We start from the raw sequence: 27,692 nt of genomic DNA on the forward strand, positions 1-27,692 counted from the left end.
ATAATGTCTTTGCCATTATAAGTCACGGCACTCAGAGCAGATAACAGTGTCCTGGAAGCAAGCTTTAGCTGTAACACACACACGCACACACACACAATGGGGAGTGGGTGGGGGAAGTCTATATAATGGTGAAAGAAGGTACCCTCTGCTAATAAAACTGCACAAATTCATTTTGCAAAGTCTTGAATAACTCATACGCAACAGACTTAGAGACATCTATAAATAAACCACTAAGGAAAAGCAGGTAGCTCCAAGGTATAACTCAGTTTTCCAAAAAACGTGCTTCTCATTGAGACACTCTATTCCGCTGTGAGCCACTATATTCCATTATCCACAGGGATAACGGATTAAGTCACGTGAAAAGACTGAAATAGTCCTTCCCAGGTATGTCCCAGGAGTAAGAGGAGCTCAGCTCGTGTATTCCAGAATTTCAGCTTTTAGTCAACACAGATCTTCAAAGATGGCAAGTGAATGGGGAACAAGATGACAGCAGGATTTTAGTGCTGCCACCCAGTTTTCATGTGGGAGAAGTGCGGGTGTTTCTACACTGTATGACATAGTCACGGTCACCAGTGAGGTACATCTGCCCTGCTCAACAAAGGATTTCAATCTTGTGGGAGTTTGAAGAGAATGGCTAAACCAGGCACTCATTACTCTACTGAACCTGAGCTTCGGTAATTGAAAGAAGAATATGGTCCCATAATGTGCTAAAAGTGAGCAGTGAACAGGCCACCTACCTACCATATATTTCAAATAAAATACAGCCATTTTAGTTAGTTCAGAAGAGTCTTGTCCATGTTCAGACTAATCACAAAGGGAGAATATAGCCTCCATAATGAAGCTGTTTATCTGAAATTAAAAATTGGATTAATTTTTCTTTCCTTCCTACACTACTGGAACCTCATCCAACTTCTATCATCTTCCAGAACACTTTCTAGTTGAAACATTTGCAATAAAAAAAAAAAAAAAAAAAAAAAATCACAACAGCAAAAGGTGTGCAATTAGCAAACCTAAAGACATGCATCTTTCCACAAAACTGATACGTTTCTGGCAGTAAATCCAGTTCCCATATGAATCTACTACGGCAGGTCTGGAAGGAAAGCACAGTTTGTAAGCTAAGTGGGTGAACTGACCAGCAGAATTTTGTCTCCTGTTCAGAGGCAACAGATCCAGACCCTTATCTGCGGGACCACAACAGCCCTTTTTCTAAGTGGAGAAAAAACCTATTTTTCAGTGCATTAGCTTATCCTGCACCACTGCTTCCCTACTAGAGAAGGATTGTTTTCCATAATACAAAAAGCTATTACAGATTTACTACGTGAGCAAACTGATATGTTGAATAACTGTTAAGTAGGAAAGATGAATAATAGCTCTATGGACTTCCAAAGTAATCAAAGTGGAAATAAACATTCATTTATAATATTTAGCATTTAGCTATAATCTACTGGTAATAGACACAAATAAGATTTCAGACACAGCAGAAGAAATGGCACCAAGTATTCATATGAATTCTGGCAATAAGATAATTAGTCAACTACAAACAGTAAACTATACCTGCAAAATCTTCCCCATCAATGTCATGGCTGAGGGGAGCAGGGTAAGGAAACAGGAGGAAGGAAGGTGGAAGGGAGAAAAAGCACCACCATCCAACCAAAGACATTCCTTTTACGGTCATGGCATAAATGTGATAAATTAACCACCCAACCACCTGACACAGAAAGCATTATTTTAAAATACACAGTGATATGCATACCGTGACTTCTGACACGGACAGACCTGTTTGTAGTAAATCTGGGGAATTATACTTCAAAATATTCATGAACTGACTGAACCAAGTCAAATAACCCTTGGTCATGGAGCTTATGTCTTGGAGCTTAAAATACAGCTGTGCCAGAGTTAAGTTTAGAGCAGGTAAGTGAAGTGAGAAGGAAGACAGCAAGAAAGATTTTAATCCACGGTTTTGCTAGCTCAGCACATGGACCCAGGAAACAGCACACCAGCCATAGTCCTTCCAGCTTCCCAATATTCTTTTTTGCAAACAAGGCAAGACACAGATGAGTAACACATAGCTGCTCTTGAATTACCAGTAGAGTCCCTAGTTTTATTTCTGTTTGCACCGCCTAAATGGAGAGCAATCTTAAACCAAGTATTGAGTGCTTTTTCTTTAACCATGGCAATTGTTTGTGTAATGTGTGGTGCCAGGCCCCACCTTTTTTTCTTTTTCTTTAAAGAAAAACACTTAGAAACAAAGACAGCTAGCCTCCCTACCCAGCTAAAAAAGTAGTCTGTATAAGCAAGGTTTGATCCAAAGTCACTATAATCATTGCGAGGCATCCATTAACTTCAACTGCCACAAATTCAAGCTCATATATATTTGTTGCTGCTTATTTTGAAAATAAAACTTGCTAGCTATAAATGATAGGTTCTGCTGTGCCAATATTATGGCCTACTAAGTACTAAACAGCACTTCATTAGCAAAATTAGTGACATCTAACCATCTTTTAAGCGTCCTTTCAAATGCATCAATTAAACTAAACTGCAAATGGACAATAGTGGGAAAAGCACATTCTAGTAGGGCTTGCCTTAAGCAAGTGACCCTTTCTCACACACAGTCTGAACAACAGGACAATAACGACTATTCACAGGATCAGACCCTAATATTCAGACATAGCTAATTCAGGCTTAACTGTCATTATATCTAAGTATTGTTATGTTGCAAATTTAAAGACACTCCTACTCTACAGTTCATAGCGACAAATTATTTGTTTTCATGGAAACTGCTTAAAGATTTTTGCAATACCCACCAGTTTTCAGCCTTACTAGGACTAACCCAATCTGACTATACCTAGGACTTCTAACACTTTGTTCTAGGGGTCAGGAAATTTTCAATAATCAGAGACTCTCTAGTATCCAGGGCTAGATGGAAAACCTTTGGCAAATGGAGGTACCACAAAGCAGCACTCACGGCAGCTTTCCACAGGATCTAAACCCCACACCTCATATTGCTTGCTTCCTTTCTATAACAGCAAGGGAATGAAAAAGTATTGTGGCTGTCTCCTTTGCGTGGCATCACCAGGGGAGAAAGGAACGACCATCTATGTTGGGAATATCAACAGAATCTGAATTCTGACTTTCCCTACGAAGGCGCTGAGGCAAACAGAATGACGCAGCTCTCCCTATTCCAGTACCCTTGTGCAAAGGGGAAAGGCCATCCAGAAGCTGGCCTTTAACAAAGTGGGGTACAATTACAAATCTTAATCTTGTAACAAATACTAAGTTCAAGATCTACAGAACTGACAAGTGACAGGCATTGAGGAAATGCATAAGCTGCTCCATAAAAGAGCAATCTATTAAGGGCTTATATTTTGGATGGTTTGACAAACACAGGGGGAAGTGATTACTGCTCCTTTAAAGGAACAATGCAGGAAAAAGAAAGACAATTTAAGCCTGGAGGTAGCTGATACAGAATGCCAGCTGAACTAGAGGAACCTACAGAGGCCCCTGGGATTGCTGGAGAAATGGAAGAAGAGTTTCAGTTAGGTAATTAGAGCTTCAATAGAAGAATAAATACTCTACAGGCAATCCACAGGTTCTTCTCACCTCTCGCCACTTCTTCTCTCCAGCAGTGACAGCTGCTGCAAAAGCGAAGGGAAAGGTCTCTCTCATTCAACTCATTAGTTAGTAATCCTCACCGGTAATACAAGAAGGAGCACAATACCGGGAGGAGCTGCCAGCCCTTCCCTCCACTGCTCCGAGGCAGAAGGCAGGGCTCAAGGTCTCCTAGGCTCTCACCCCAGGAACAGTGATGTAGTGGTGGAGCCAAAAGCCATAAGTACACTTTTGAAAGAGAAAAGACACACCCCAGGGCAGGTGAAGCAACATTCAGGTCACTTTTTTCCTGCATTATTCTCCTGCTCCCCCCTCTTCATGCCCTGAAGGGAAAGAGACTTCTGTTTGTAGACAGGCTCCCAAAGCAGGAGGTAGCACCTTGTTAGGGAATGATCCTAAAGGAGCAGGAGGAAGAGAGTGATGACAGTGAACCACTGAGGATTCACTGTTTCAGCTTTTTTTCGGTGACGGTAAGATCAGTTACCAACGGAAGGCATGTCGATTATCAATGTCGTGATCTGAAAGAGACTACTTCTCTCCTTTGCCCTGCAATGATGAAACAGTCAAAGTACCGTGAAGGTATTTCCACCTTCCAGAGGGCCTGTTTTAGGACTGCTGAAATAATTGTGACTTTGATTCCCTAGAAAAATGCTGCAGCAAGTTCTGCTGCACAGTGAGCCACTTAGGCATTGGTCCTGACCGCTGACATGATCTTCTGAAAAGATACGTTCTGTGCAGTTCCACTCTCATGTCATCTCTCAACCTCAAGGAGGTACCACAGAAGAAAGGTGACAATGTTCTGGATTTCAGTCAGCATCCCTTAGCAGGTAGGAAAGCTGAAAGAAAGACAGCTGCACAGCTTATTCTTTACTCCGTAGCTGGGGCCACTGGTGTCAGCTAAGATTTGCACTGGAATACCAGGTACTTCGGTAATGGTTAATAAAGCTGTGACCTCCAAATTTAGCACTGCACTAAGAGACTTTTTCTCAGACTGCTCTGTGCCCACAACAAGCAGCTGGAGAGAAAGGGAAAAGGAGAAGATTTAGGTTAGTCTCTATGCAGGGAGACAACTAAAGCCAGCTCACTTCTCAGGAAAAAAAGGAGGTTTAGTTCCTTTTGTGACCAAGGCTATATACAAATCTTTGTTACCATACCTTGCTTTTCAGATTATTAATAATCTACCCGATGGTCTACTTCCTGAAAAGACTTAACCACCAAACATACACATTTATTTCAGGTGTCTTAATTGAAATACCTAGATGCAGGTTTTTTTCTCAAGGATTTTCCACAGCTACAGATGCAAGATAAAGTCCAGAGGGACATTAAGAATTGACCTTAAAGTGAGTAAACCTAATAGGAAGTTTTGATCATCTTATAGGCACCCACTCATCTCTAAACAGTCAACTTTCTTTAAAAATCTGTTCTCTATTGCTTCACTTCCAATAGCGATCTGCACATTTACAGTTTCCTCAACAGCACTTGCCAGTGTTCTTCAGCTGATATTTAGGCCACATGTTCCCAAAAGAGAAGGAACTGATCGAAGCCATTCACCATGGAAATTTTCTGCATCTTCATTGCTAGCAGACCTTCATGTGTCACATGAACGTTTACACAAACTCAATCATGTTTTAGGTAACTGTACACATGTAATATAAACACTCAGACAAATCAAACTGGTACAAGGTTATAAAATTACAGATCCACTTTCACGGCACTGCTGTGTTTACTCACAGCTACAGTTACACGTATAAAGTTTCAACTCATTCAAATATTCTTCTTAAACTAAGGTTTGTCTAAAACTTCCCCATGATTGGAAGGAGTCTCCCAAAACAATTATTTTTTCTGTGACATTCATTAATAATCCTTTTGATTTTAGTGCCCAGTCAGCTATGTTGAAGTGGAAGAGAAAACTATTTCCCTGTCCTTTCAGGGGCTTATGTTTTTGTGGATGTTTACATTTGTATGTTCTCATGCAAAACTAGTATACCAACCGTAGCTCACTCTCTCAAAAACCACAGACAATGATGAAAACATTTTCTCTGTGTCAAAAACATGTAGAGAAAAGTTAGAAGAAATGCCTAGACAAGAAAACATGCCTTAAGAAAAGCTTCTATATTCCAGACCATAACTTTCTGAATGTCCCTAGGCACAAAACCAAAACCAAATGCACCAAGAACCTGCACACATGCATATCCAAACCTAGAATCTATGTATATATGAATTAAGATGAAAAGTTGTTTTCTTTAAATGCCTAATTCTTTGGTAATGGTGAAAGTAGGTATCTACACAGTGACAGCAGAACTAGGCAAACAGCGTGCACTGATATGCATTCTTAATGAAATTTGATTTTTTTAATATTCTTTAAGTGTATTAAGCTGCACATCACTTGTTTTAATTTGGTTCAGAAAACTCATTTAATGTTGCAAGTATGAAGCGCGTAACACTCCTCCCTAGAGAATGTATTTTTATATACTATGATGAATTTAATATTTACCTTTGCTACTTTATTTCAATTCGTGTAAAGCCAAGACCAAGATCCCCCAGATCCGATGCAAACACGGTATCTCCTATAACATTGGCAAGATAAGTGTAGCAAGTAAAATGAACTTTATTTTCAAGATCAAAAATCTTGTCTCTAGTGTCACTGTTATATTTCAACATCAAGTATTCTGCCTTTCTAAATATTCAACTTTTTTTTTTTTCATTGAAAAAAGTGCTTACCATTTTTTTAGTATGCAGTACAATGTTGGAACATGCTATTATGATAACTTATTTCACTGTGGGTAGCTGCGTTTTAAAGAGAGATTAGAAAAGTCACTAGGCAATCTATACTCGCAAAAAGCTTTGGAAAAATCTGTCGTTTACATTTAATAGGACTTTCTATATTTTACTGGTTTTACATGTGTTTACATGTAAGCCCTACACTACTATGTAATAATGGCTTCAGAGCAGAATTTGCGTAGTTTCCACTTACATACATTCATCCATACCTTTTTAAACTTACATTTTCAACAATATGGGTTACACGTAGCACTGTACATAGCCATTCGAAAACACAACAGAACCAACACTCCTAACTTCATTAGTTTAGGAAAAATAACTTTCCTAAACATTCTAATTTTTCTCCCCTAAAAAAATAATTCAAAAAAACCCAGATTTTCATGTTCAGAGTTAAGGGAACACACATAAAACTTCCCAGGACGCATCTAGAACCTTACATAGCTAACCACAGAAATGCACACATGGAGACAGGCTCTGTTTGCTCTTGTTCATATGGACACTGATGTAAAAAGATGACTCGCAATGTTAAGGTGCTACACTAAAATTTGGCAGACCTGGACTCACATTTGCAGTAAAAGCTTCTCTGGGTCTCTCAGACTGTGGTTCAAAAGATTTACACTAGCCACTATCACTGTGCCCACAAAAGCCTTCTATGAACAAGGATAAGCAAGAGAAGGCAGCTTTGTTCCTATCACTTATACTGCTTCCCCCCCACAGGACATCAGCATAAAACTATACGCTGTTCTTGCTCGCAGTGCCCACTCTGCACGCACAGCTACCGTACAGGAACAGCACCGGGCTTCCATTGCTGCCTCTCCACGTACTTCACGTGGTACCTGCCACAAGGACTTTATATAGAAGTTATTTCCACACTCTTGAAGTATTTCACGGATATGTTCATTAATGATTTTGATAGGCTCACATAGCCCTCTGAACGATCCCTGGTGCTTTCCTTGCCCGTGTGGGCTGAAAAACAAGAGATAAATCTGGAGAATTGAGACCAACTGAAAGCTTTAAATGCTCCTACTAAAGACACAAAGGCAGCTATGTTGTGCCCCAAACTAGTATGAAAATCCTTCAAAGGCAGCTACTCATATATTTTATACAACTTTAACACACGTTTATAGTTCTGAAGGGTTACAGTTAGTGTTTTGGCTAAACATACACTTTCATACATCAAAGAAGTCCCTTAAGAAAAAAACTAGAATGAAGACTCTATTATCCAAAACCAAAAAGGGTGATACATTGTTCTTAATTTCCCCATACTACTTGACTGGCATTATACTTAAAAAAAAAAAAAAACAAAAAAAACCAAACAAACAACAAAACAAAACAAACACAAACCAAACAAAAAAACCCTAAACCCCAAAGCCAAACCCGCCTACCTCAGTGCAACTTTGCTTTCCATTCATCAGACAATAAAACATATCTTCTACAAAACCTGTTCCTGAGTTAAAGAAAGAAGTGTGACTTAAGATCGGTTGTTTCCTTAAACGTGTCTGAACACTGCCACTGGTGTAAGGCAATATATGCATCATGTATCCATTTGCAACTTGCTCAGCTAAACATAAGTTTATAATTCAATGTTGTGCAGCTTGTTGCTAAAAATGTTACAATTACATCCCTATTTGGATGACTACTAGGTTATAAATGTTCAGCAATAAACACAAAAGTAGACAATTTATTACTATTTGGCACTGAATGTCAATCAATTCAACCAAAAAGAATCTATTTAAAAAATAATAAAAAATGGATAATATCTAAGCTTAGCACGCTCCTTGCTTATCTGAAAAGCCTATCTGATAACACTGAGTTAGTCAGCAAGGTGGATTTAAAACAATGTATTTGGACTTCAACAGCATTACGAGATCCCAATGCAGACCAGTAATTGTGAGACAAAATTCAGCTAACAGAGAATGCCCCAAAGTATCTTTTAAATCCGTATGGGGATTAGGTGAGACTGTATTGCAGAAAACATTTTACACGTTGCTGTAGCCACTCAGCTAAGTGACTCTGAATAGCGATCAGAACAAGGGGCTCTTCAAGGCTACAGAGACAACCAGGACACAAATTTGGTCCTGTCTGTGGCTAGAACAGTCTGATGCAGCCAGAGTCATCTCATACTCTACTTACTTACCTAAAGTAAAAGTGCACTGTACAGGAGCTGCTTTGTGCAGTAAGAAATTAGAAAAATGAGTCACTATCATCAGTTGGTATGAAGGCTCTGGGATGTGACACCTCAGGTCAGAAAGTATGGACCAGTTCTGCATATGTTTAGTGTCAGCAAAACTATCTTTTCTAATGTAGCAAAGTAAGTATTATATAAAACTATTCTTCCTGATAAAGATCTTGCGAAATTGTAAGTATAGTTAAAAAGAAAAAAAAAAAAGCCTGGAAAAAACTTGCTATTTCCATTAAATACTAACCTTCTGAAAAAGCAAGTCAGGACTAAAACATCTCTTATCTTAATCAGTTTAGTAGAAATGAATTTAATTTATATTCTAAGGTTGTATTTCCTGTTACAGATCCAGGGTGGGGGAGGGCAGACTTTTTAGAACTATCCATTTATATAAAAGAATATTATTACTTAAAGGATCAGTCCAATAATTTTTTGGTCTTATCTTTAGGCATAGACTTCAGCAGTGCTGCTCCTATGTGCGCCTTTTGCCAAAAAACGTTAAGGATTGAGGGATTAAATTCACAGGAAACTGCAAACAAACACAAAACAGCTTTTCAAACATCGGTATATTGACTTGAGTGGTCTTACAGTGCCTTGAGCTTTGTCTCCATCTAATTTGACCTTCAGTTTAGTTTGACCTCTCAGACAAGAAAGTCTAGACATTGACCTTGATTGAACTGAACAAACATTTTCCCTTTTCTGTGTTGTTCTAAATAATTTTAAGCACAAGATCACTAATACAGCTTACACCATTACTTACTCTAACAGTAATACTGTTCACAAGGAATTTTCTTTGACTGCAGAAACAGAAACAACAGTATTTGACAGGAAAATGCCAAACCCATGACCATAATATATCACAAGTTGATATATATATTGCTGGTTTTCCCAGAAATAAAAATATTCTTTAAAAAAGCAAAGAAATTTAACTATTAGCCCCCTCAAATCAATACTCCTACCACTGTTAATCTCTGACCTAACAAGAGAAAGAAGTGCCTCCTCTATTTTCTCATGCAGGTCTTTCTTTGACTTTTAGTACAAAAAACTTAAAATGAAAGTAGAGTTCAATTTAATTAGAGAAAAAGATCACTAGTGATGTTCCCATGTTAATTTTCCCCAAGCTACATAAACAGTTGAAATCTAATGACACAGAAACATGATTATTTTATTTTCATTCTCCACATGAAAAATAAGCATATAGAGAATTAAAAGATTACTGTTTTCATGTAAGCACTGTCTTAGTAAGAAATGTTTAAAAATAAGCAGAATAAAAATTCAAACAGATTCTCCGGATCAAAACTTTTTTTTTTTTTTTAAATATGCTGAATGTGTGTTAAGAATTGAAAAAAATACTTCTGTGAGTTCTCAGATGTTGCCAGGACACTAAGAAACCACAGCTAAAAAAGTTCTCCTCTCGAAAGGAATTAAAGGTCAGACCTCACGGCTGGCTTTTTGAATACCACACAATCTACATCAGTGTAGTATATTAATAGTTTTTATTTATTACTCAGCAACTAGAAACCTCAGCATATGGGCCAAGATAAAATAACCGTCAACCTGGTTACTGATTTGCCAACACACAGGAAAATGATGCCCAAATACGTTGTTTGTATATATTTTAAACCTTGACAACGCAAGAAATGCCACCTATCTTTAGGTTGTCGGCCCCTTGTAAAAATCTACTTTACCTAGCACTTACATAAGCCCCTCAGAAAAATACCTGTCATCATTCTATACGGTGGAGGTTCACCAGTTTCTCAAATCAGTACAAATCGAATGAAAATACAAATATCTTGAAGAAAGAATCACCTCTCTCTAAATTCTTCTGAAGTTTGAAGAAAAACTTTGAGACTGTACAACCAAGGTTAACTATTAAACTTGCATAAAGTAACTGTATTAACAGGTGATAGTACTTTTTCATTAACTCTGCACTTAACAAACAAAGACTACGTTTTTAAATACATCAGATTTCAAACAGCATTCCATAGAAGTGCTGTGTGAGGATATTAGATAACTACACATACTTATTGACAGCTTGCATTCCGTATTGTTTCAGTCAAGTTTCATTTTCATAAATTGCTACAATACTGCTACTTCTAGACTTTACTTCTTTAGAATGCATGCATTTTGAATTTCTTTCATCTTATACAATCTTTTAACTATACAACTAAATATTATAAACAAAGTCTCCTTTAATTCTATGTTCCTGCATTTCAATTCTAATACCTGTTTTCTCCATGTAGTACAAGGTTTGGACACGGTTTGGCAAATTTAAACAAGTACAAGCCAAACATTATATATATAAATATTTATATACACAAACATACACACACAGAAACAATACTTGCCCTTACATTTTGAGCCTTTTAAAAGGACAGAACACTTCAGTATAGAAGTAAAAAAAAAAAAAAGGCATAAAAAGCACATTATAAGACATCAGTAGTATTATTAAATCATCTGAAATTGCTACAGATAAATGTTTACACTAGCATTTACAAGCTTCCTAACAAGAAGTGCTGAAAAAGGAGCCTGGTTCGGAGCTAGAGAGTTAAGAGCTCAATTCGCATCCATTAAGCCACCTTATTTAAATTTCAGTTTGGGTGTATGCAAGAAACAAAATAGGATCTTGTCAAACTGCCACTCCATGTAAGGTCTAACGGGGACTTGGTCTGGTGTTAGCATACGTTGGTACATTGTCTCAGCAATGTATGCGATACATGCCAGCAATCTCTTCCTCCACAGCTATGAATTTATTATTAAGTGCAATTTCAAAACAGCTCAATCGCAGGGCTATACGTGAAACACCAAAGCGCTTCTATGTTTACTATCTTTGCAAACAACATAATATTATTGTCCTTTACTGCTTCCTGCAAATCCGCAGCAATGATGCAAAGCAGCATTTTTTTTTTTTTTTTTAATTCCCTTTCGGAATACAAATGCCTGCCTTCTCTTATTTCTGCCCGTTCCTAACCCAGACGCACTGTGGACAATAGTTTCTGAATCAGCGATACCTTTCCACACTGCTGGCAAAAACTGAAGAAAAAAAAAATAATAAAAATATTGTACTACGATCCCAGAAGAAAGGGGGTAAAGAAGAGAAAAGAAAAAAATGAAGCAGTTTAAAGAACAAAGGCAACATTAAAACACGGTGAAAATAAAAGAAATACCAGCGATCAAGGATGAGAATTAACGGGCAGAGAAGCAGCAGCACTTATTGCAGAGGCACAGAGAATCCTCTTTCCCTGGAACTCAGGCAACTAATGACCTCTCCAACTGCTGAATTAAACGGCTCCAGGAAACAAAACACTCGCTGCCTGGTTTTAAGACACATATCAGAAGTTGTCAACTCCACTAACGCAATTACAGACAAGGGGGGGTGAGGGGGAAGGTAGAAGGGAAGGGAGCGACAGAGACAGAAACGCTGCAGCTTTAGGCGCTGCTGCCGAACGCAAAGCAGCAAGGAGAGCCCTGAGCATGTAGGCGAGTAAGAAGTGAAGAGCATTTACCAGCAGCAGCAGCAGCAGGTTGAGCAGCCCGAGTGCCTCACACCGTCTCTGGGAGATAACTTAAGCACCGGTGCGGATTCCTTCACTGACGAGGGACACCCCTTCCCTTCCCTTCCCCTTCCCTCGCCTTGCTCTGCTCTCCTCTCCCTTCCCTTCCCGTCCCGTCCCTCCCCCGAGGAGCGGAGCAGCGGGAACAGCAGCAGCAGCAGCCTCCCACCGCCCCCGGGGAGCGGAGCGGAGCGGAGCGGGGGAGCAGCAGCAGCAGCAGCAGCCGCCGCCGCGGAGGGCGGGCGGGCGGGCGGGCGGAGGGAGCGCGGGCCCCCGGCAGCCGCGCGCGCCAGCCGCGCTCTGGCTGCAGCCCCGCCGGCCCCCCGGCTGCACGCGCCGCGGCCGGGGCCGCCAGCCAATCCCCGCGCTCGGCGCCCGGCCGCGCGCGCGCGCGCTGCCGGCGCCGGGCGGCGGCGCGGTCTGTGAGGGCCGCCGCGCGGGGACGGGGGCGGCGGCGGCGCCCCGCCGTCAGGCCGCGGGCCCCCGCGGCGCTGCGTGGGTGTCCTTGTTTCCTTGACCGTTAGCCGCGCATAGCGGGCGGCAGCGCTTCGCGCCGCGCCCGGCCCTCGGCGGAGCGGCCGGGCCGCCCCAGCCGAGCGCTGCCGCAGAGGTGCGGGAGCGGGGATGGGGCGGGGGGGGAGGCCCCTCGCCTCCGCCGGGCTAAGGGCCCCCGGGGAGAAGGGAGGGAGGCGAAGCCGGCGTCCCGGATGCCCGTCCCGTCGCCCCGGCGAGGGGACGAGGGTCCGGAGGACGGAGGCCGCCCCCGCGGAGGGCCGCGGCCCCTGCCGGCCCTTTCCCGCCGGAGCCGTGAGGCGGCGGCGGCGGCGCTGAGGTAACAGCGGGCGCGGGCGAGCCGGGCCCGTCTGCCGCCCGCCGCGCCTCACAGCCGCGCCGCCGCCTCAGCGTGCGGGCCGCCGCCGCGGGCAGGCCGGGCCGCGGGGAGCGAACGGGCAGCGCGGGGAAAGGGAACGACGGCGACCGACCAAACCTCGCCGCGGGAAAAAAAAAAAAAAACTGTTAAAAGATCGCTTCCACCTTTTTCGCCGCCGCAAGTTAGAAACGTTTCAACAAGCTGCTCTGCACTTCGTCAGAAAGGAATTACTTTAGCTGTATCTTCCCCTTCTCGGTGAGCTGGCCGTGGGTGAGCCTCAGACACCGTGTTCTCCTTAATGTTACTTCCAAATACTCCGCAGAACACTTCTCTTGTCAAGCCTAATTAAATGCTGACTATTATTTAACCTTAACTCTTCCCCTCCCCCTTTGCTACACATCGGTGAAAGCACCAATGGCGCCAAAAAAAGGAGCACTAAAGCAAGGTAAATGAGGAAACGAGAGAATGGCGAGCTGGTAGACGCACGCTGATGTCAGCCTCTAGAACTTCGTACAGGTTCTTGGCAAGGCCAGGAGGAAAGTAGCAACTTAAATTGACCAGGATATACAGAAACAGCAGTGAAAAGGAGCCTTGGCCATGGGCAATGCACAGCAGCAGGGCTAACAGTGCTGCTAAAACGTAACAAATCTTCGTGTGGGTATTCCATAAAATGGAAAATCTGTCTGGAGAAATTAAGTAAACTAGAGCACATTGGATTACCTGTAGCTGGGAAAAGCAGACTGTATGATTAGAGAGAAACTACAGCAGAGTTAATTTTCCAACTGCAACTGTAGTTTTGTAACTGTCAACAAAGAGCAGGAGTTTTACGGGGCAATCCAGAAATCAGCAGGGAAGTATCTCTCGGCTTTTCAAGGTTAATTGAGAGGAGGGGAGAGCTGAGCATACTAGTAGAGCTTGGTAAATTACATGCAATGCTGTAGCTTGAGGACTGCATCTATTCACAGAGGTGAAGAAGATCCACATAGCCACACCTTCTCCCTGGCCTCATCTTTTTCTATGGCATTTCACAGATTTCAAGATGTGTCCTTGTCTCAAATGCTGTGGTCTAAATTTTAATGTAATATGCATGGTGATGTCTTGATTCTGCAGAGAGGCTTCTGTACAGTGATACTGTGATAGTCATTTTACTGGAAATAATCTCTCTGCCTGAAAATAAACGAGATTGCAAAAATGAATGTTAGAGATGTATTAAAAAGATTGTTGCAGTTAAGTAATGAGTTGTCCCTACCAGGAAGAATGACTGAGAATTACACTCAGATGGGAAACAAATCTTGTCAAACTACATTTTGGTGCAACGCAAGTTTCAGTGAAAAAGGTAATGGAATGTCTGTAATAGCAGTCCATAAAGCACGTGACTTGATGCCTATGACGACTGAACAGAAATTAGCAAAAACCAAAATACGTTTAGCCCATACGATCTAAAGATATTTGTAAATCTTCATCTCATTGGAGTATTTCTAGTAGTGATAATACAGAATATTGCAAAGCTACTTAATATACCAGTGATTTGAGAGAGAACAGACAAATGGCTGATTCGTTGATAGTCAATCGTGATGGATACAGGTTAATGGCATGGACCACTCTAGATGCCCTGGTAAGGTGTCCTCATTTGTTCAACAGAACTGTTGAAGTCAAGGTCAGGTATCTAGTGAAAAAGAACACGGGTGACATTTCAGGTTGGGGGATTGTTTTCTGGAAGGCAGTTTACAGGAAATAGCATTAGTTTGTCCTCGTGAATAACTGAATATATGCTAGCATTGTTATGGGTTAGTAAAGTTGACAGCTGTGAGTGGATGGGTAGCAGAGAGAGTATCAAAGCAAAAATAAACAGAAGTTGCATGTCTAGGCATTATTAGTAAGACCAATGTGGGAATACTGGCTTCGTGTCCACACTTAGGATTAATGATAACTATATAAAAAATAGAATGTCTGAGAGACAATTAATGTATGTTTTAGAAGGATAACCATGTCTTCTCCCTAAAGTAAGAGTCCCAACAGAAGACAGGGAGCCATGCTCTCTCTTCCTCGTGTTCTCTGTTTAAATTGATATTGGATCCTTCTTGATGCGGTGATACAGCTTCAATGGAAGAGAGGTTTGTTCCCATCCCTTTAATCTGGTGGTAAGGGTGTTCTCCTGGGAATGGGAGATGTGAGACTGAATACGCATGAGGCTGCAGAGCGTAAACCAAATACCTCATTTCTTGAGCTAGAACTCTTTAACTACTGGTTTAGTAAGTAAATGGTCACCACAGGCTACTCCTCCTCTAGCATGTTTTAAATCCGTTAGCTCTATATAGTTCTTAAGAGGAAAGAATGTAAGTGCCTACCTTCAAGAACAAGTTCCAAGCAGTGAATCCCAAGTGAATATAAGCGTATTTTTTCAGATTTGGGTAAAGTGCCTGAGGAACAGGACTGCAGATGTATCACTGTCCTGTTTCCTGTTGGCTATATTAGTTACTGCTCTATGCCTGACATGCTTAAAAGGTAGGCCTGTGATACACAACGTAGAACCTGTGTGCTTTATTGGCTTCAGTCCCCAATATCTTTGGAGTCTCTCTCCGTATCACCTTGTCGCTTACAGAAACTGCTGACACGAGAACATCTTGTCCACTTTCAGGAGGGCCGTGGTTCTCTTTCTCACACTTCTTTGAAGAATTCACCTTCAGTGTGATTTGAAAGGAAAGGAAAAAGGAGACAAGAAAAAGATTTGCAGTTTGCTGGAGATAAATGCTGGATGCTTGTCCCCTTGCCTTTTAAGCATGTGTTGGAATTTTCTAACCTGGAACTGCTGATTTTTCAATGTGCCCCTCTATATCGTTACCACTCTATTAGTATGTAGCTGCTCCACCACACACATTGCTATAGCTTGATCAAAACAGGCATAATTAAAGACAGTTTCTGGAAGCTGATGCTAAGTAAATGCATTGTACAATGAAGGTGAAATTTTAATACTGCAGCTAATTAATGACTGGAACATTTTACCTATGGAATGTGAATTCCATGTTGCTTGGAATCTTTAAATAGAACTGAAAATCTTTCTGAAAGATATGTTGCATCTCAAATGTAAGTTATGGGATTGATGAAGTGGTTACTTGGGTGAAGTTCAGGTGGAATTCACTGGCTGGCATTACACAAGAGGTCATACCAGATGATAAGCGTAGTTTTTTCCACCCCTGTAAGCTATAAATCGTGATATGCAATGATCCACCATAACAACATAGGACTCAACTCTTCAGAATAAAGAGAGAGCTTATCTTACTGAACAATGCCTCTCAAATGCTTTAACACGTTGTAAAGAGGATTATTTTAATTAATTGGTACAATTTCCCACATTTATTATATATACTGGAATATCATTAGTTGCACCTGATTTAGATGTCCTATTTTCATTCTTAATCCTATGCCTGCAATTGCATAGTAAGAAATACATCCTCTGAACAGTAGTGTGAATTATAAAAAAATAGAAAAATTAAAAAAAATACACATGGGAGTATCTTTCCCAAGGAAGTAACCACACAGTGGTACAGGAGAAATATCCAAGGATCGTGCAGTGAGCTACCAACAGAGGAGGAGCGGCAAGATACAGAATTTTAACACACTGGAATTACCGTCTTTGGTAATTCAGTAAATGTGCTGCATGTTTGACATTAAAAGAAGGGAGTTTGTGTCACCTCTTAAATATTGCCAGAAGCTGTCCGTAGTTCGCCAAACCAAAAGAAGAGAAAGGTGTTGAAATTGTACTAGTATTTTCAGGTAGTTTCCAGTCCCTTTAGGCTTTTTTTTTTTTTTTTTTTTTTTCCCTTCCCTTCTACAGCCAGCCCATCTACCTTGTAAGAATTATAGCCTGTCTTTGAAATGGCTCAAATGGAAGTACTGAGCAGGTAGAAAGCTACTTGCTATATGCTTGAACGGCTCTGAACAATTCAAAGCCATCAACAAGTTTGCAGTTCTGGAAGAAGGAGGGGAGAAAAAAAAGATGGAAAGTCTTTGTAGGTAATACCTGCTCAGTGGAAAGTAAAGAAAACGTGAAGACTTTTATAGGCACAGAACACTGTTGTACTGAAAGAGGGATCATTTTTCTTTACAGAGATCGCTGTCTGCAAATGAGCATGTTCGGTATGCACAGCCATCCCTAACGAAACTCCCACCCCCCATGCAAAATTCAGTAGAATACCACCTGTCTGTCCTGGTGCATGTCTACAGTGTGTTCGACATACGTGAACCTCTGGACTTACATACCTAAACCCCTTTTGCCCTACAGTGTCTTTGCTGACCACAAATATCTCAAAGGAATTCTGAAGAATATGGCTGCCAACGTATTGTTAAAGTGAACTAGTGCTATCTCTAAGCAAATGATGGGCCTTTGCTCATCTGGCAAATCAAGAGGAGAATTCACTGGGCTCTGAGAAAAAATTTTGTGTTCAAATTGTCCAGCTCTCAGGAGACAACACCTTGTGGGTATTGAAATTAGGTATCACTGTTGAAGGGTTGGTGGGATGCACAATTTCCACCGTAGTTAACTGTGCTAAAAGTGCTTACGTGATAATCCTAAAGCGCTAATAAAAATGTTAAACTAAATACACGAATATCAGGGCAATTCCTACTCGTGCGAATCAGGACCCAGGTCTCTTACCTTCTTCTGGCCCATCCAGTTACTGGAGTCATACTGGTTTCTAATACACATTTTAGATTCCAGTTCCTGAATACTGAAATCTGTGTTCCCATTACTGTTGCAGTGTAAGTGGAAGATACAGCTGTTAACTAGTCCTTAGTTTGGTTTTGCAAACTACTGACTGCTACTGAGTGTAATTGCAAGCTATTACAATGTTAATTCTCTTAGCCATTGTAATGACTCTGACACCACAGAGGATGAACAGTTTCACTTGTCTTCCTGCAGTAATTACTGAGAGGTTGTAACCATTACGTTAAAGAAAAAAGTGTATGCGTTATGTAGTTCTCCGTGTATAGAAATGCCTTTGCATTTTTGGTCTGGAAGAAAATACTACAAGGTGATTATGATAAAAACCACGGAGGTCAGGGACCATTCTGGTTAGTAACACTGAGTTCACTGACAAAGTAAACTAAGGATAAAATCAACATTTATGTCTGATATTAGAAGTATTTTTTCTCAGCTCTGCATGAAGTGGTATTGGTGTGGATGAGGTATACCACAGATACATACTCTGCACAAGAGTAAATGAGACTAAGTTTAGGTAAATAGCAACACACAGGCAATTCTAGTATCTAGTCTAGGTGAAAGGTCAGTTAAATTGTTTTAGCCACAAGAAGTGGTAGAATAATATATCTGAAACAATACATAGAGAAGAGAAAAAGAAACTAGCAAGGTGTAGAGGATACAGTAGCTATTTTGCATAACATTGAAATTAATTCAGTCAGTACAAGATTTAAAGTCTGACTCAAAAGCAATATTAAGTTAGCAGTCTGCTTCAGCAGTAAGCACGTAAAAAGGTGCAGACAAATCATCTACTGGAAGGTACATGTAAAAATGCAAAGAATGATTGGGGAAAGAATGATGAGAACCAAAAAAAAGTAAAAACAGAAGTGTGCAATATATAAAATAGGGCATACAATTTGTGACGGTTTACCTTCTGAGTGATACACTACTAGCCCTACATAAAATGCCAATGCAAACTTCACTAACAGCATTTGTTTCTTTTAAATATGACCACTCTGGAGATTGGGGGAAGAATTAGAGGGGGGGAAAGCTCAATTTCTTACCTAAAAATATAATGATATTTTGGTGAATCTTTTAACTTCCATAGGCTCACTGGGCATTAGAAAACATAATAGAACAATATTTTTTTCATTTTCTTAGTGTGCAAGAATTACCAAGACAATGGGAAATATTAAATCATAATAAACCAATATAAAATTCTCAAGATTGGAATAACTTTTTTCCAGCAGCATAAATTCTGTGTTATTGCGTAGCATTTTTAATAAAATAATGAAATAATAGAGGCTATGTAACTGATGTTTAAGTAAGCTATTAGTTAAACAATTTTATTTTTTATTTGCTTAACTTTAGTTTAGCCCCGTCTTTCACAAGTATAATTTATATGCTCTGTGCCTTCTTCTACCTTCTTTTCTTTTAATGCAAAATGCTTTCCTTGAAAAGAAGTTCTATACAAGCACACAAAAGTATTCACTTGCTTTATTTATCTTCTGACAAAATCCAACAACTCCATTCAGGATCGGGGCGCCATTGTTGCTACTGACTAAACAAGATGACACAGTCCTTTCTCTGTGAAGGTCATGGTTTAAGGGCCTGATTTCCTGAATATTGTATGAAAGAAGGATGATGAACTTCGCTGTTATCAGTTACTTTGTGTGACGAAAGGTGCAAGATAAAGAGGAAGTTTTCATGCCTGATCTCCTTTCGTTATCTGTTGTGTTAAACAGTAAGCAGTCCCTGAGAAGCCCAGTATTTAATGCATTGGCTGTAACAGCACTGGGTGATAGATCTATGAGGTGATATGGTATACACAGTTTATTTGCTGTAAATATGTATAATGCAAAGAAACATGTTCATTTATCACTCCTACCAGTAAGAACTCCTGCAGTGCAAAAAGAAATGAAGGTAGCCATGGAAGAACGGGAAGTTAGAGCAGGAGTTATATTTGCAGGGATGTATGATCTAGAGTGTCTGTTTTAAGATCACAAAAATAATGTATTATAGCAATCACTTACGAAATACCTAGATTCCAAAACATGTTCTTTTAAACTGTAGACAAATAGGGAAGAACACAACAAAACATAGTAATTGTAAGGTTTACTATGTCCAGATGTTTTATGAAGTTGAAATTTAAAGTGCTGAAAAAGGTAGGAGAAGAGAAGTCAAGTAACCCAAGGAACAATGAGAATATATACTCAACTAGATCAGTTTAATGGATGTTTTCTTTTCTGCTGTTTTCTTACTTTAATTTATATATCTCATTTTAAAAAAATGAAGTCATGTTTGCTATATAAAATCTGCCAGATTAGTGAAGTACAATTTCCTTCTAGTTTTAATGTCACTTCATTGTTATTTTTCTGTATTTTCAAACAGTTACTTAGTTTGCCATGCTCATTAAAGACATCATTTCTTTGTACCCAAAGGAACTTGTAATTGTCAGTTAACACACTACTACACCAGGACTTACTAAGCAAGTTATTCTATTATTTCCATTCTCTTCCAAAGACATATAGGTATACTTCAGTTATTTAAAATAATTGTCTCGGTGTTCTCACATTATTCAGTGTAAAATATGAGAATGGCAGAACTTTCACACCGATACATGTTTGCAGAATTGACATTTGTGAAGCTGTATTTATGTGTTCTCTGCATTCTCCTGTCCTATTAGTGCTAGAAAGGTTTGGGGAATCCTTTGTACTTCTCATGTCATAAGCTATTCCCAGGCTAATTTCTTATCTCAGGAAAAAAAGGTGTAAGCTGAGACTGCCAGATCCTCAGTGCCAGTGTATAAATGGGTTATAAAGGTACGTCAAAAATAGAACTTAAAATTCTCCCACTGTTTCCTTAGGAATGTGAAACTTAGCTTACTAATACCAAAATTACTTTTTTTTTTAATTACCGCTATTGAAATAGTAAACTGAAATAGAAACTCCGAAATATCAATGCATTAAATATAAAAACATGTACAAAACAAAAATAAATATATAAAATTGAATTCATTTTTTACATTGCTAATAAGATTCTGCAAGTGGAATTAATTCGAGTTCATCATACACAATTTATCATAAGAATGCTGCAGTTTCTCAGGTCTGATGACCGCTTCACTTATAGGAAGAGTAAACCTGACTTTTCCAGCGTTCCAAAGAAATACAACTCTAAATATAATTAAGAGTATATGCCTGTGATATAAGAAGACACAATTTGTACTAATTCGTTAATGCGTTCATATTCAAACTTCAACACATTTCTAACAATGGGCCATAAAAAACTTAGTGTCTGTCCATGACACCAATTGTTACTACTGGCATAATGAAGCTTGCCTCTCGCAATTAATCACCTTGACTGCCAACAAATAGTATATTTATCTTCATTATCTTCCTACATGTAAGTCTTTCTGCTATACGGCAGAAGCTGATACCACGTTTGGCTACCGAATGGACGGAAATTCAGCTGTAGCATACGTGGAGGAGCAAGCTGCCCGTCACATCAGTTATTCAGAAAGTGAGCTGAAAGAGCAGACCCTAGTTAAGAAACCTGGTTTGTCATTTAGTGGAACTGCACCATTGGCAGAAAACCAGCCAACAAGAACGTATGAAGTAAATTAAAGCGCGCCCATTTGGGCAAGGAACTCTGTGTATTTAAGTATAACTCTACAGCCATATGAAGCCCGAGTATCTTTAAGACTATGATTTTGTATTTTCAGCTTCCTCATGTACTTTTGATTAAAGACAAACGGAATTATGGACAGTACCAAGTCTTTTTCTCAAATCAGAAACAAAAGAGGGGATGCCAGACTAATTTATTTGCTTTTGTTTGCATCTCTTTTCCCATGATTATTTTAACAAATGAGTTTACTAGCAGGAATGTTTGGTAAAATAATGAAGCAAATATTGTTAAATATTGTGATTATTCATAGCAGAACCTATAAGTTATGTTTCTCCAATTGGAAAAGAGAAATGTGTTGTACGACCTACATACCCATTCAAAAAAAGCTTGACTATTCAAAAAGCTCTGCTTATGAATGAATTACAGACAAAAAATTATGCACAGATATTATTCAGCAAACAGTTTGAACATATACATCAGAAAAACTAGTTTGTTTGGAAAACTTGCAAACACAAAATGGAGCAAAGAAATTATTCATTATGAATTATTTGCACAGCATCTGTCTTACTTTCTCATGTTAATTGCCTCTGCTAAACCACATTTTGTCCCCCTCAGTATGTAAATTTAAATGATTTTGCATATTCTCTGAATACCCAGTAAATGCAAGTTTCATTACCTTACCGCTTATATCTTTTTTGTCAGCCTAATTATACTAGAGTTTATATAATTTTAAAATTTGACCTACCAGCTTCCTGTAGATTGCAACCTCTTCGTCTAGATTTTGAGTATTGCCTAGTATTAAAAAAAAAAAAAAAAGATTAAAAATTTGCACATTAACTGCATTTATGAAAGATCTTGTAAGTTATGTGTTAATTCCCACCATCTTTATATATATTGAAAAAGCTAGGGTTTCTTTTTAATCACAATACTTTTAATGCAATTATTATAAATCTAGGACATGACCCACAATCGATTTGAATTAACACAGAGAATTTTACTGACTTCTGAGAGCCTACACCAGACCTTCCCCTACAGTAGCTGGGCAATGTATCACTGTATCCTTTTGTGCTTCCTAGGTGGTACCACTCTAGTTGTATATAATTATTCTTTCCACAAATACGAGCTTATACATCAGGCAGTCTGATTTCCTCTAAAATATCTATCTTTTTTCCACTGAATTTTCTGACTTTTTGATTCTTTGACCACTGACTAACGTTGTCTTTCCAACAAACATCCCGAGGAGAAAAGGTGCACATTACGTCATGCCTTTTCTTTGCAATAACTTCATGCCACCAGTAGAAATAAAAGTGTCTTGTCAAAAAATGTGCTGGCCTTAGAAATTAAATGCAAGTTTAATCCTTCAGGCCTATTAACAGAAATGTCCGTCCCCCCCCAAATCTGTCCCACTGGGTCACTGAGAATGTCACCTAAGTAAAGCCTCAGGATCGGTTCAACATTATCAGCATATATACTTCGTTAAAAAGACAGATCTGCAGAAAGCACTCTTTTTGTAGTGCTATACTTAGAAGCCAAGCACTTTGAGTACTACAAAGATACACTTTTCTAAAGGCATAAAACCTTCTGTTTAGGATTTCATCTTCAATGTACCACAAAATACATAACCCCTGAAATGATTTGGTTTTTTCTATTTTATACTGAGGTTACAAAACAATGTGTTAACATGGGTAGCACAACTGGGTAAAAGCGTATTTATTCATTTATTTCTGCTGTGGGCAGAAACCTGGCTGAATGCTTACAATAAGTGTTTTGCAATAGCCATTAGTACATTGCCAAGGCACAGTAGGTGGATGTTATTGCCTGCACATCTCTACTGAAAACTCAAACTTTCTAGCATCTTAATGGATTACAACAGGGGAAAAGGAATCGTGATACAGTTTTATGATACAGTAGTTTTTGCATCAACACGAAATTTCATTGATTCATGCTCTACGGGTATTTGCAGGTCATAACAGAATTTCTGTCTTAAGACGTTCCCCAGTGCATCACGGAAATCTCACTACTTTTTTTTTTTCTCCTGATCCCTCTACCCTTCTGTTCTGTAATGCACCAGGCCTGTGCTGTCAGATGACTTCTGAAATGAATGGCACCAATAAAATTTTGGGCCTTATCTTCAGCAACTCATTTTTTCGTGATTTTTGGTAATATACCTTTAGGCTACAAAACACATCTATAGGTTTTTCCTCTCTACAGGATGTGTTGTCCTGTATGCTTTAGCAGTTCACTGAGCTGAGCTGATTCAAATGAGCCTTGAAATGTTAAATACAACTTGTAATATCAAAGGTTCTCATATCAAATAATTTTCTTCCTGTGGATCCTAGGGAGATTAAGGACTCGTGCAGGGACTAAAATGTCCACTACTCACATCAAATATCTCAGCATTGGCTATATCATTATCTGTTCATTGAAGGAATGGCTGGAAAATACAGCTGCAGCCCTTCTTAGTTTGTTTGTAAACCAGGTGAAAGGGGCATAGTATTAGGTCCATATAGCAATGAGCGAATGCTTAAACATTGAGTAATTGTGTGACAGTGTGACAGAAGCCTTCATGTACAACCTTGAGATGGTGTATTCTTTGCAACTGGTGTAGAAATTAATTTTGGGGTCAGACAGTAAAGTAAATGCAGTATGGCTGCACTTCGATTTTTCCTCCGGTCTGCTTATCTCAAAGCCCAGAGAAAGAAGTTGTCTCTTTTTCGTTGTTTTTCTGGTTTTGCTTTCATATCTTGCAGCAGTGTCTGTTTATAGCTTGCTTACCTTTCTTTACTTCTGACCTGAATTAAGAGGAAGTATGGTTTGAATTGTCCAAAATACCAGCCCCCCAAACACTCCTGTATTTTCTGAATTGAAGAATAGGAACTGTCAGGAATTTACCTGCTTCTTTCCCCCACTTTGCTTTGCAGATGCAGAAGAGAGACTTGGACAAGAGTCATCTTTAAGTTTTACATCTTGGATCTGGTCTGTTTATCAGTACAGCCCTTGTGTGTTTGCCATCATATGCAGGACAACCACACCAGTGCTGGGAGGCTGAACAGGATCTACAGTCCTAATTCTGGCACGTTCTTTCTGACACACATTTTCGTACTATAATTAACTTTAATTCTCATATCATAAAGCAGGAATAAGACTTCTATCTATGTGCTTCATGATAGTCTTATAGAAAACAAATATTTTGAAAGGTAATTAGTAAGTAACTCAGTGTGAAAAATAGGGAGATTGTGTTTTCCAGGACTGGCATAATTGTAAATGCAGTCACACATGGAATCAAATGTTTCTAAAGATGCTATTTGAATAACTCCAAGAATGACAACAGGGTGTAAATGGCCATTACTCAATATTGCCAACAATTAAAAGAATTATATTAGGATATAAAAAATAACCCTGCATTTATTTCAGGGTCTTTGTTTAAGGAGGAAACGTGGAGTCTTGATACCACTGTGGAACAACTGTTAACTGCATAATGACAATCACAGTATACAGAAATGAGTAGGGAGTGTTTTTATGGAAAGCATATTGCCATTTTCCTTGCATTAAAAGTCGAAGGCAATTAAAACATAATTTAATTAGAGAATATCTTATCAGCTGTAAAAAGTAAAATTGATTGATATGCAGTATAGGGATAACTTGGCTGCTGCTACTTGTAAAGTGATGGTGAAGCTGACAAATTAGTCACTTGATTTTTTTATTTGATAATTTCATATATTTTTATATTTTCTTTCACCACTGAAGGCATTTTAATTAGCTAATGTTTGATTGCTCATTGTTTGGAAATGGAAAATGTTATAAATGTGTTGTGATCTGAAGAGTTGTTGGCATTCAGATTAAGCATCTAGCATAACTATATCCTGCTCTCTCATTACTAAAAATATTTATCTGATAATAGAATTTTCTTATGATTCTTTCTGTCTGTATTACTGTCCAATAAGATGTTTTAGTCTCCAGCTTAAACATCACATGTAGCTGGAAAGAGGTCAGTGTAGCTCACAGCAGCTACAAATCAGTGAGCAATTTCATTTGGAAGAATCCATATCGCTTACCCAAGGGCTGAATTTGGCCATGCAAGGAATAACCAATCAGAAGTGGTGAACGCTGACAAAACAGCAAACCTATTTCTATTTTTAAAAATCCACAAAAAAAGGGATAGCCAAGAAAATTAAAAAAAAAAAATCACTTTTACATTCATTAAATCAGAAATGTGTACTCAATCGTTACTTCAGTAAAAATTTGAAAGGTAGCTTGAGTCGTTAATAAATATTAACAAAATATCTAGGTATCTATTCTTTTCTGTTCATTTTATTCTTTACAAGTGAAAAAGTTGATGACATGGTTTCATCATTTTTAGCTATTCATTTAGTTTTGTACTCATATTTCTCTTCTAATGAGAGAATATCACCAGACTAATGTCTACACGGATTACAAATTCTCAGAATGAGCACTTCCACAAGAAAATCCTAGGACACTCTCAAAGGACTGGTAAATAAATTAATTAATAAATAATTTAAAGTAAATTGGTCTGCAACACTTGACTACAAACCAGATGCCAGTGCTTTAGCGGTAGGATGCCTAAACTTTGTTTATAATCCCTCTGTCCACAGAACTTCTACAGCACTTGTATAGATTAACCGGATAAAGAAAGAGAGAAAAATCTTTTGCTTGACTAAAATAATGTCTTCAAGGATTTTTTTTTTTTTTTTTTTAAGTTTCTGGTGCTTTTTTACAGATAAAAATCCATTCTTCTTGGGTTTATCAAAGTCTTTTCTGACTGCATCGACTGTGGTTTTTCCCTGTCAGGAAAATCTGTATAAATGCACTTCTGTGAAGCTTAGTTTTCTATATGGGCTAGCTTTTTTCAAAGCGGAGATCTGAAACAATAGGATATGATTCATAAGATGATTTCTGTTTTGGTCAAAGAAGAGATCAGTGTACAGGTACACCTTTTTATATTAGAATCCATTTAAGAGGACAGTTTTTCATATTAAATAGATTATGAATAACAATGGTCTCATTTAAAAGCAAGAAAACATATAGAATTCTGTTTAAATATTGGAACAGCCTGAGGAGGGGGAAATAATTCAGAGATGTAACTCAGTAGGTCTCTAACTTCACTGTGATACGTTTAACAAAAAAAAAAAAAAAAAGCTAAGGAATATCAATTAGTTGAGTTTCTCAGATTGTTGGAGACCGACAACTGCCCTCAGGGATATCAGATTATATATCTATCTATATTTATATACTCTTCAATTATGTAGCAAAAGAGAATGAATGTTAGACCCTGCATCCTGGATGGGGTGTTTAACAGCAAGAAAGAAATCTGTATGAAAACAACATCACGGTCTGGTAAGATGATAATACATAACAAGTAGTATTAATACATTGAGATATGGTCCAGAGATTATTTTTCTTTTACTGAATTGTTTGTTTGTACATGGCAAAGACTTGGGTTGCAAGGAGGGGAGGGAAGGAGAGGGGACGGACAGGACCAACGCTGCTCTGCAGTTCTTAATAACGCAAGTGTTTCTGTATGAAGTGGTGCTTAGGACTTGGTTTAAAAAGATTTCATTTGAAAAGTCACACAAAAAGCTGTAAAAAAACAGCAGCACGTTACTAGAGACTCGTAAGTACGCTGTTAGAAAAGTATATTAACTAATAACTAGTCTGACCTAGTCGAAGATGTCCCTGCTGATTGTGGGGGGGCAGGGGGGGACTAGATGACCTTTAAAGGTCCCTTCCAACCCAAACTACTCCATGATTCTATGAACTAATACCAGAGAGTAATTTGTAAGTTTGTGAACAAAACCACTGAGAAAGCCTCTAGCTACATCCAAAGGAGATGTTTCATGAAAACAGTGCAGTTACTAGGTCAAAAGCTTAAAGAGATAAAACAGCAATTTGTTACTTCACCAATTAAAAGTAATTGGCAAGTGGTAGTTATACAGCCTAATAAAATATCTCTTATTTTTACTGCTCATTATAAAATCTTTGTACTTCAGATACTTTGTACTGTGAATTTATTAAAAATATCTGAAAGCACTAGGTTTGCCAAAAAGGTATGATCACCTTTAAATAAGTAACAAAACAAAATCTTAGAAGTCGTGGCTGGCATGAGAAGTGCTCAGAACTGTTAGCTCCCCTCCAATTAATTTTACAAGATGCTTAAACCTTATATGCTAATCTATGAAGATAAAACCTTCCACAGTCTGTGTGTGAAGTTACCGTTGTTTTCCTTATTGCTGTTGAAAATATCATACGACTGTTGAATCAGGGTATAAAGAATTTAGCAAAAGCGCTAGTTCACGGACTTCATTTCGTGCTTTCAGTGTATTTCAGACGGCTGGGTCCGCGTACTATCAGAACACATTC

The 27,692-nt window shown here is 38.8% G+C and overlaps 1 protein-coding gene across 4 annotated transcripts in view; it reads right to left on the reverse strand.

Moving 5' to 3' along the window:
* Positions 1–22,079, reverse strand: part of TENM2 (teneurin transmembrane protein 2) — a 715,493-nt gene extending 693,414 nt beyond the window's left edge. For 2 of the 4 annotated variants that reach the window (XM_029997790.1, XM_029997793.1), the window contains exon 1: positions 12,076–12,345. The gene's annotated coding sequence lies outside the window, so the exon portion shown is untranslated. Of the gene's footprint in view, positions 1–11,736; positions 11,919–12,075; positions 12,346–22,059 lie in introns of those variants that run through there. The other 2 variants (XM_029997792.1, XM_029997791.1) reach the window with 2 other exon arrangements.
* Positions 22,080–27,692: the final 5,613 nt, after the last annotated feature.

The sequence above is a fragment of the Aquila chrysaetos genome, chromosome 22 (genome assembly GCF_900496995.4).
Source record: "Aquila chrysaetos chrysaetos chromosome 22, bAquChr1.4, whole genome shotgun sequence".
NCBI classification, from domain to species: Eukaryota; Metazoa; Chordata; class Aves; order Accipitriformes; family Accipitridae; genus Aquila; species Aquila chrysaetos.